A 12,145-nucleotide genomic window follows, 5' to 3' on the forward strand; every position below is an offset into this window, starting at 1 on the left:
AGACACTATGATAACACTGCCTCTATATCGACACGTTATGACACTATTTCACCAATGCATTCGGAGCCCCCACTGACAGACAAACCACGGGGCCATCAAATTAATATTTCTAAATATGTGGTTGAACTAGATTGTTACAGATAAATCACCGGCCTATGTTTCCACATTTTCCATAAGCCTACGACTGTGATAATGGTGCAGATTTTATTGCAGGTTGTGTTCATAGACATGTATGTGTATGTTTGGGATAGGTCATGTACATTGCTAGAATTGTTTATTGAAGTTTAGGGCATAGAGCATTATAATAAAGAGCAGCAGTAACAAAATCCATGACATGTTATAGCAAGTATGAGAAAATTTCCTTGAAACAGAACTTTCTCAGCAAAATATGCAAGATGTGCCTGCTAGCTCTGCACCTTGTATACTGCGAGGCATAATTTTTTGACAAGATTCCTTTGTATGGAAGAGCATAGTCTACTGCGCTATTTAATACTTTTTTTGTGGTATGCCAACGTATAACGGCCCGATGGAGGCCAACAGGGCACTCTTTCGACCCACATCGGCTAATGTAACCCTATGTACGCATGTACGCCGGAGGCTCTCCTGGTGTACACATAAAAGAAGGGCAAAAACTTGATGTGAATAGGGCCCTAAACTCCTCAAAATAAACACAGTGATGTCACAGTATGTGCACACAAATAATTCTTGTCATGTCACAGAAACATGGATAATGCACACAATGATATCCTGCCACCGGGATACTAAACCCGGTGATGTTACAGTACAGGGATAATATATAAAGTGATGTAACAGTACAGGGATAATAAACACAGCAATGTCATAGTCCAAGTATAATTAATAAATACAGTGATGTCCCATTGCAGAGATAATAAATGCAGTGATGTCATAATGCAGAGGTAATACATACAGTGATGTCACAGTATGGGGATAATAAACACAGTGATGTCACAGTATGGGGATAATAAGCACAGTGATGTCACAATACAGGGATAATAAACACAGTGATGTCACAATGCAGACATAATGCACATAGTGATGCCACCATACAAAGATAATAAACACAGTGATGTCACAGTAGAGTGATAATAAACACAGTGATGTCACAGTAGAGTGATAATAAACACAGTGATGTCATAGTACGGGGATACTAAACACAGTGATGTCATAGTACGGGGATACTAAACACAGTGATGTCATAGTACGGGGATAAGAAACACAGTGATGCCTCATTACAGAGATAATAAACGCAGTGATGTCACAAGACAGAGATAATGCACACAGTGATGCCACAGTACAGAGATAATAAACAGTAATATCGCAATACAGAAAAAAGTACAGTGATGTCATAGTACACAGACAATAAATACAGTGGTGTCACAGTATAGGGATAACAAACAGAGTGATATAACAACACAGGGAGAAAATACAGTGATGTCATAGTACAGAGATAATAAATACAGTGATGTTACAATACAGGGATAATAAATATAGCAATGTCACAGTACAGGGATAATAAATATAGTGATGTGACAGTACAGAGGTAATACACACAGTGATGTCACAGTCCTGGCATTTTTAACAGTGTTGTTACAGCTAATATTCCCTTATGTTATACAGTCCAGGTGTAATTGTAATATCTGCATCCCCTATAGTTCTGCTTCACATTAGCCAACAGCCTGTCCACTGTGCCTAGCTTGTATGCTGATGTATGCTGATTTGTGGGACGTGTCAGGAATTAAAAATGCTATTATTATCTTATGTAATTGCTACGTAAGCAATTCCCTATTATTTCATATTGCTCCAAAGGTGAGGCTTCACTCTCAATGCTGCTTCTGCAACCAGATAGTGACTGTGGCTTCATATTTCTGCGCAGCCATTGCCTGGTATAGTGAATAACTGGTGAAATATAACTGGGTTACTATCTTGAAAATAGGGGAAGAAAAGGCAAAAAGCCCGGCGCACATAGTGCATCATCTGCGGTGGTAAACTAAGAGGAAATAAACAGGGTGACCAATTATGCTAACCTTGTAGTGTTATGTTAGGAGTGTGTGCGTATCTGTGGGTAGGGACCGCAGCTGATGATCCGTTCAGAGGCCACCAGGGTTCCGTCGATATGGCAATGCAATAAAAGAAGAAAAAAACAGATTTTTCTATTTCAGCGCTGTCCCGTGTGCATGGTGCAATTGCCTTCACTGGCATGATGATGCTGTTAGGCTTCGTTCACATTTTCATCAGGGTTCCGTTCCGTCGAAAGTTTCCGTCAGAACGGAACCCTGACTGAAGCAAACGAAACCATATGACATGTAGTCGACTACACTATTCATTCCGTCAAAACGATGGAACCCTTGCACAACTGAGACAAACGGAAATCATTTGCACCAAATCCGTCACCATTCAAATTAATGGTGATGCTGACGGAAATCTACGATTTCCGTTTCTTTCAGTCAGTTCTGATGGAAAGCTCTGACGGAACGCCTGAACGGAGCCCTGACACAGATGTGAACGAAGCCTTAGTTGGAAGATGAATCCCAGGATAATATCCAAATTGGAATCATGAAGGCAGAATATAATAAAAGTTCATGCGATTATTCCAAAATCAGTACAGCTACGCGTTTCAAGATCAGACCGATCTCTTTCTCAGGCTTGTTAAAAAGGGAATGTGTCGCTAGAAATGTTTTTTTTTTTTTAGTTAAACAATTATTATTTAAGTGATTACACATTGTTTTCATTTTTTCACAAGTCAGGAAATATTATAAATTAGATTCTAATTTATAACATTTCCATGTGCTGGCCACTAGAGGGAGCAGTTCCCAAAATTGCAGCATGGTCAATGTGGTAAAGCAACCTCATTGCTTTATGCTGCAAATTTGGGGTGGACACACTCTCTCTAGTGTCCTCACACAATCCCCCCTCCCTTATTCTGGCTAGTGCCAGGAGAAGAAGGGGTTTGAATCTTCAAACCTTCTACACTGTGTGCCGCCATTTTCTGAGCGACTGCAGAGTGTAGGAGGATTAAATACAGTGCTCAGCAGACAGTATAACACGAACATAATACACACATCATACACGAACATAAATTACCTGCTCCTGCCGCCGCCTACGCTCATATTCCTTTCGCCTTCGCTTCCTTGAACATATGGCCGGAAGCCGCGGCCGAAGTCGTCATCTCACTGTCCGGCAGCAGCTTCAGGTCCACATGAAAATGGCGCCGGATTTTGTTCTGCGAACGAGCTTCGTTTTGGTCAGTGTGGGAGCGGAGCATGCGCCATTCCCACACAGACGGCGTACGCATTGGGTTACTATCTTGGCAGTGATCTGGCGTGGCTGGTTGCTTGTATTATCTCACTATAAAGTGTTGTCTAATTATATTATGACCACATCCAGTGATCAGATCATGTTGGAGGTCTGTACTGAATGTAAGATAATCATATTATACATATGTCTCATAGCTCGGTCATGTTGGCTCTATATTTGTACAGGGTACAATTAAAATACATCTGCTTAATTATTAATTATGCAATAATAATAATAATACATTGAATGAAGCTAAAGATACACAGATGAATATTTAGTAAATAATCCAGGACAAGGAAGCAAATTAAAAGTTTCTTCATTAAATTAAAAAAGAAATAAAACATCAACAACATATATATAGGTCAATGGATCACATTATAGTTAACCATGTCCTAGGTTTATTTGGGCCTGGAACAGCTGGTTGAGAACCAAAATGACGGCAAATACTGTTCTCCTAGAGATGATCACACAGCTTTCCCAGAATACTGAGTATCTGCTCAGCAGCTGAAACTTTCGGCAATCTCCTGTTAACACTTTGAGGGCAGCATCTCTCTTCTCTGATTAGGAAGGGGGTCCTGAGCAGGAGATACCCCTCTATGAAGTTAATATGCCCTAGTAGGACACATCAAAAAAGGGTTAGACTACATTCAGACGAGCGTCGGCAACCTCGGACGTGAAAAACTAATATTTTTCATGTCCGAGGTGCACCCGTGTGGGACGCTTTGTCTCGGATCCCTCATAGACTAGAGTCTATGGAGGGATACGTGACACGCAGTAAAAATAGGACATATCCTATTTTTTCACGGACCCTTCACACGCTCCGTTGAAACAACTGTCATGTGAACGGCTCCATTGAAATACATGAGTCCGTGTGACGGCTGTTGTTTTAACGGCTGTCACACGGACGTGATACACGCTCGTCTGAATGAGCCCTTATCTTGATGGAATAACTTCTTCAAGGAGAATTTATCTTGGCAAAACTGGAGAGATTTGCCATTCAGGACAAACAATTCTATACATTGCATTGTACGGCAGCAGTTTTATATTCTATGGACACCAGTTTGATAAAAAAAAAAAATTTTTATTATACTCTATCACTATATTACTTTTTTTTTATTGTGTGCTTATTACGCCTAATAAAATCATAAGTAGAAATAATAAGAAACCAGAACTGCCTGTCCTAATCGTATTAGGTAGATACCTTTCCAGTGACATCGTCATATCACAAGACAAGGCAGGTACCTGGAGGAGGCGTCTCCTGCCTCCTGACTTCCTGGTGTAAGAGTAGATGGGACTTTGTCTTTCTCCGGCTACATGGGCTGATATAGATTTTTATGGGTTGGTTTGTCTATGGCAGATAGAGGTGTTACATTCTTTGGAATAGTCTTGACTCTCTTGCTTGGACTTTGGTTTCTAATCTGTTCAGACGTTGTAAGGTTGGAGAGAAGAAGAAGCGTTCACCCCTCTTAACACCACAGGACTCCAAGTACTGATGAATCTATTCAACAATGGGAATGGTGCTCCTACATTGAGGTAAGTCAGCGCCATTGATGTCTTCTGCTCTGTTATTGCATTCTGCGATTTTATAGAAATATAGCTGAAATAACAATTCTGAATATACTTTAGAGCTCATGTACTAAGAGTGATGATGGTGGGAAATGTCATAATGCAGTGTATAGATGTAGCATAGAAAAGAGTCTATTGGAAACAATGTAAAAGATGGACACCCAATGATCAGAATGGAAACTTTATACACTTTAGAATTGCACTGTGGCCCCAATGATGGGACAGGGCCAGTATCAGGCAACCTAGGCAAATGCCCAGAGCCCCTATATCAAAGGGGGTTCTAAGAATGGGACCCTAAGGAGCACCCTGAGAGTGGAGAACAAAATATTTTGCTCCAGTGCCAGTTCCAGTAGTCAGGCAAAGTCTTAATTTACACTGTGCACTGTGCCTGACAATCTAGAGAACTGTGTGCCATTGTTTTCATAGAAACATGCAGGTAAAAAGTTTTTATATATATATATATATATATATATATATATATATATATATATAAATTTAAAAAAATAATTTATTTATTTGAAATATTAAAAAACAAGGTCTAATAATTACTACTTTGCTTGTTGCCTATTGCCCTATTTTCTATAAATCTGGCCCTAGACGGGGGCTACTAACAGCAAGACCCCTCCAATAAGCTCTCGGGGGGTTAATTGTAATGCACATGCAAGAAATCCTAAGATACATATGAATAATATCTGTAAAGATGAGTTTAGATTTTCTCCAATATCTGGAATACTGAGTATTTTTTTGTTGTATTAGTGTATTTATTATTATTACTATTAATGGTGATAAGATGGTTTGTGGTATCTGTAGGATTAACATGCCCTGCCAGCCTATATAGATATCTAGAACAGTAAAGGGGCTTTTACACTGGACGATTATCGGGCAGATGACCCTTCATAAAACGCTTGTTGCCGATAATTGCCCTGCGTAAACAGGGGAACGATCAGCAGATGAACGAGCAAACGCTTGATCATCTGCTGGTCGTATTATTTTTAAAAAGTAAAATATTATCGTTGTCGGCAGCGCATCTCCCTGTGTAAACAGACGCGCTGCCAACATGATGATAATGTATGGAGACGAGCGATCAGAGTAACGACCGCTCGTCCCCTTCCAAATTTCCGTGTGACAGGAGCAAACGAGTGCCGATCAACGATGACTCGTTGATCAGGGCTCGCTGCATCGGACGAATATCGGTCGGTGTAAAAGGCCCCTAAAATAACTAGAGTAGACAGGCTGTGTTTGACCCTCTTGTAGTTATGGTACTACAGGTTCCAGCATGCACTACCAAGCAACTGCTGGCCAAGTATGACGTTTGATAACAGAAGTATTAGCCGAGAGAGAGATAAACTTGCCTTGGTCCCATCTCAAGTCATAGTATGGTCTTCTGGAGAATAGGACAACACAAACGTATTACTCAACAACAGGTTTGTGTATCCTTACCTTCCCCCTAGGACAACATTTTTGTACTATGACGTGTCCCCTCCCCCACTTCCCCTGTAGCATCCACCACATTTTATCTGTATAAAGTCCGGTCCCACAGACGAGAGGTCACTCACTACCATTTCACCCGCCGTTGTGGTAAACGGGACAGTTCTCATTGTAACCCTCGTTCTATTTGCCAGTTTTCGCTCAGAATCCCTATTTATAATCTGAGGGTCGGACCACAGGATCCTCTTTTACAAGGGCCAATGATCAGGCAAATGGGCGTTCATGCAAATGTTTGTTTCCCAACATTGCCCTGTGTAAACGGGACAACGATGAGTTTCTTGTGAAAGGAGCAAATTGGCCCTCGTTTTTACAGGTCATATCTGCCCGTGTCTAAGGACCATTAGGTTCTGATACAAATATGAGGTCCAGCAGAAGACACCCGCATCTGAAGCTCACCATTTTCGGCGATCATTTACTGCTGGAATTTATCATATTTATGGGTTAAACTACAAATAACCTATCGTAAAGACATGACCTGTATGTACAAAAACAGCAAAGTTTACAATGTCATTAAAAGTAGACACGTAACTTCATCTTGTGTAGAACTATTGATTAGACCAAGCAGTCTTGGACTGGGATACCTTCGAGTCCAGTTTCAGACTCTCAGGATTATGGTGGGTCCAAGGTATCGCAGTCCAAGGCTATTTGGCCTTCTTGATAGTTCTACACAAGCAGTAAATTTTAAGTTGGTACTGCCGTAGCCATTCCTGACAGAATCCTGAAAGTGTGAACAAGACCTATATGTTTAGCTGTTTTTTTCTGTTAAATATGGAAATTCGTGCAAAAATATAGAAAGCTTGTTAGTCATCAAAGCGTTCTTACAAACTAATGAAATAAGCAGCGCTCTCCTATGTGCAGATGTGCTTATTATATAACACATAGGAGAACATACCTCATACCTTCCTGAATGTGGGGGCTATAACAGCACCGTTTGCATAGCATCCTTCTTAATACCCCCAAAGCCCTTCAGTCTCAACATAGGGGCAAAATAGGGGCAGGGTGTAATTTATAAAGTTGCACCCCATTCCGATTCCAGCCAATGAAGAACTATTTCATTATAGTGTAGGGTTGCATGCATTATTAAAATAACCATCCATATATGAGAAACTTTATTATGGTATAGGAATATAAATCATACTTGTACATCTTAGGAAAGGACAGCAAGGAGCAAATGTCTACGCTCAAATACTTGACTATACCACCAAAATTGCTATCAAGTGCACCAATAAACACTGTCAGCTAGTGCTCCTCCTATAAACACTGTCACACATCATTCCCCCTATAGACAGTGACAGCGAGCGTTTCCCTTATAAACAATCTGAGCCAGTGTTCCCGTATACAAAGTACCAGTAAGCATCCCGCCCATAATCAGTGGCAGCCAGAACCTCCCTTGTAAACAGTGCCAGTGAGTGGTCCCCTAAGAAATAATGTCATCCAGCATCCCCCCTATAAACAGTTACAGCGAGCATTTCCATTATAACAATCTAGGACAGTGTTCCTCTATAAACAGTGAAAGGCAGCATCCTGCAAATAATCAGTGGCAACCAGAATGTCCCCTATAATCAGTAGCAGAAAGAGGTCCCCTTAGAAATTATGTCATCCATCATTCCCCCTATAAACAGTGACAGCGAGCATTTCCATTATAAACAATATAAGACAGTATTCCTCTATAAACAGTGCTAGACAGCATCCTGCCTATAATCAGAGGCAACCAGAATGTCCCCTATAATCAGTGCCAGAGAGTGGTTCCCTTTTATATAATGTCATCCAGCATTCCCCCTATAAACACTGTCAGCCTGTGGGCCATGTTATCTTTTTGTGCGGCCCTTGACATACTGGAGTCTCATCAGGGGCAAACATAGCATATGTGCAACTGCACAGGGGCCCAGTAGGTAGGGGGGCCCACTGTTCCTGTAAAATCAACTTCCTACTGCCTATTAGATTTCATGTAAGGCACTGAGCTAATACATTTCATGGCTCACAATTACTGGTGGACGTAAACGGGTGCTTTATGATATGCTATGGCAGAGCTAGGAGCCCGTATGTTATTGCACGGTGGCCCTCTGGTGTCTGTGTCCAATCCTGGCCCTTGTAGTGCTCAAGAATCTCTCCAGGCTTCCGCAGCAGGCACAGAATGGCGCAGTTGGCTGGCATTTCTTTGTGGCAGAGATACATTGCATCTAACCTGTTTGCCCTCGATTTGCTCAGAGCTCCAGGATACAGCTTAATGAGTTGTAAACTTTTATGTAAATGATATTCATTTGAACTTTGCAACATATATTCTGTAAAAATATATTGCCACTCCTTCAACTTGTGCAATCTGACAATGTGGTCCTCGGAACGAAAAAGATAATGCCCTCCTGGTATTCACATTGGCATTTTGGCTCTTTCGGACAAGGAGCCTGGTAGTATAAAACTGCTGCCATACAGGTAGATGCCATTATCAAGCGCCATTCAGTTCCTGTTAAGGCCAGGGCATGCTGGCACCAGTAGTTCCACAACACCTGCGCCTTAGTAATGTTGGCAATTTGAACTGACTTCCTCTTTAGTGGTTAGGCTGAATTTTTCTGGTGGAGCAGGGCTGAGAACAGCACCATCAGGGCTTCATACCCATAATCTTGAACATATCACATAAAAGCTATGTATAAAGTCATAAAGCTCCGCAGGTGAAGGTTCACTTTGAATAATATAAAATCTAAGATCCAGCTTTTTCCATAGTTCCAGGCCGCGGTGATACTCCCATCTACCTGTATGTGTTGTAGATTTATGTTGGCTGATGAAGATGGGGGTGTGCTGCAATTGTTGGCTCCTTTCCAGCATTTGTGGAATTGCTTCATTTTTCCTTGCTTACCCAGAATGCACTGCTACAAGGTGTGTATCATGAAGGGAAAAAAAAATTACATTTATAAGTGGTAATGTTAGGCTCTGTTTACATCTTATGTAAACAGGTTTGGCATATGGGCAAGGAAAGCTCCCGGCGCACATGCCGAACATATCTAAGGCTATGTTCACAACTGCCCTATGTCATTCCATTGTTCTTCTCCGTCAAAGGAGCAGAACAAGGGAATAACAGAAGCAACGGTTCCGTTGCACAACGGACACCACCGGCGGCCGACAAAAACCATTGTCTTTAATGAGTTCCGTTGACTTTATGTTGGGATGTCCTTGGTTTTACCAGAGACAATAGCGCAGCATGCTGCGGTATTGTCTCCAGTAATCTCGGCCAGATCTGCGTCAGAGGCCCCTAACGGAGCCTCCAACGCCGATGTGAACGAGGCCTAAAGAGTGAGCTTTTGGCCTCCGTCGAGGTATGTGACATTTTTTTTAACTATATAAGAAAGTGAAGCATAGTTCGCTTTTCTATACAGTGGTATATGCGCAGTCTACGTTTTTTAGGGGCCAATGGGTGACGTATGACACTGTATGGCTATACAATGGCATACGTCGGAGTCTTCCGTCAGAGGTATACATTGGGGAATACTCCTGACGTACACCTCCAATAGAAGACTCTGGCGAGATATGAAAGGAACCCGACTTCTTGGGCTCACACATGACATGTCTGGCTTCTTGAAATTTACATGTGTAAGACACTAGTAACACTGAGAAATTAGTCAACAACTCCCGAAAGAAAACAAAATGCTTAAAGGGGTTTTCCGGGCATTTTCTGTGGTGGTCAGATCAGTGGTGGTCCGATTCCTGACACCCCTGCCAGTCAGGTAACTGAAGGGGTCACTGCGTTTGTCGCCGCAGCCGCCTCAGTATTTGCCAGGTACAGCACCGTACACATCCGTAGTGGCTGTCTCTGGGATTACAGCCCTTCTACTTCACGGGAGGTTTCTATACCCCCTGAGCTAGCCTTAGGGCACGTGCTTGACTGGTGTACCAGAACTACAATCCCAAGCACAGCTGCTACGGATGTGTACGGCGCTGTGCCTGTAAACTGGGAAAAAGCTGAGGAGCCCCATCAATCAGCTGATCAGTGGGCCAATCCTAAGGATTGTGAACCGAGAAAACTTCCCTCAGATGCTATAATAAGACCATATCCATCATTGTATAGAATAAACACAAAAATCTTTATTTAAAGACACACGAATAGTTGTACATACCATCTTAAAAGAACACACCCATAAAAACAAATGTACAGAAAGTACACACAAGGACAGTGTATATCATGGGGCAGGGCAAAAAATGGTGATAGCACAAGTAAATTTCAACAAATGACATACTATATATACACCCACTATATGCACGACAATAATTCCCATGATAGGACCATAGTTACACCATAACAAAGTTAATATAGATACTTATTAAAGAACCATAGGACCCTATATCCCATAGTACTTCACCCACCATAAGCCATATTTACTGCCAATACACTGTCCACCACCCCAACGCGCGTTTCGCACCTGGCTTCGTCAGGGGTTGCTGGATAAGTGTGATAAGAGGATTTAACTAGTCAGCACACAGCTGAAACTAAATAGATTTAAATTTAGCCCTGTTACCTTATTTCTAAGATGTCTGTTGGCGCATGCGAAAGGGGAGGCGGCACCTCAATAACGCAGTACACTCCGTCCGGAAGTGAGTAGTGCGCAACTGCACAACACTCAAGTCCATGTTGCGCCGTGAACTACGTCATGAACGGCCGATCACCACACGCACGGGCACTCCATCCATAGACCTACCACAGCCATGTTGAATGATTGCACCTGTTGGCTATCAATAAAAAAATGCCCGGTGAACCCCTTTAAGGGTATTTTCACACACTGCAGATTTATTGCAGAAATTTCTGTAACAAATCTGCTGTGTGAGAATATATCCTACATAATTCAGTTCGTTCCTTCCAGAAATATTCCCACAATGCTCTAAAGGTGTGGTCTGTATACGTAATGTAAGTACGCTAATTTGTTAGTCATCGTCATAGGAACACTTATGTGATGTGCCAACCACACTTTCATTGAGGTGTTTATTGCATAGGTGACAGGCAGATCACAAGACTATTAGGAAAGAAGAAACATTGGAGAATGTAAATCTGTGTAGCAATGTATATGACAATCATGGTCTGTGGAAAGTTAAATTGCAAGCTCTATGGGCCATTTAATAGTGCCCAATAGTAGTTGTCTTCCAGCACCTGTTGTCACGGCTGTGGGGTATGTGGACCCACTAGGCCGCTCCACCGTAGCGGAGAAGCAGTTGGCCAAACAACAGTCAATAACAGTCTCTCAGATATGAGTACCTGGGTAGAAGATCAGGCAGGTACTCGGAGTAGCAGACATGTTGTGAAGCAGGCACAGATGATGCTTGGCGTAGCAGATGACACTAGACGAGGCAGATGACACCAGACGTGGCAGATGGCAACAGACGTGACAGATGAGGCACACACGACTCCCACAATAGGCTTAGGCTCAGGAACAAACACAGCAACAGGATACAGGATACGGGAAGCAGGATACGGGAACACTGGGAGCAGGATACAACTAAAGGACCATTTGCATATACGAACACAAGACTACAAACAACTCTCAGGCAATGAGAGGAAGGGCAAAGCCCTTTTATAGTCCAGGGTGTTCCTGGGTTGATTGGGACACTTTTTAAAGTCCAGCGCCTTACTGGGTTGATTGGGAAACTTTAGACAGGTGTGCGCGCTGGCCCTTTAAGGCCGGGAGTGAGCGCGCGCACCCTACAGGAGAGCACTGCAGCCATGTGTGTTCCTCAGAGACGCCGACATGAAGATATAGTACCGTGGTCGTGGCTCCCGGTAAGTGGGACGTGCCGG

This window comes from Rhinoderma darwinii, chromosome 9, assembly GCF_050947455.1.
Source record: "Rhinoderma darwinii isolate aRhiDar2 chromosome 9, aRhiDar2.hap1, whole genome shotgun sequence".
Taxonomy (NCBI): domain Eukaryota; kingdom Metazoa; phylum Chordata; class Amphibia; order Anura; family Rhinodermatidae; genus Rhinoderma; species Rhinoderma darwinii.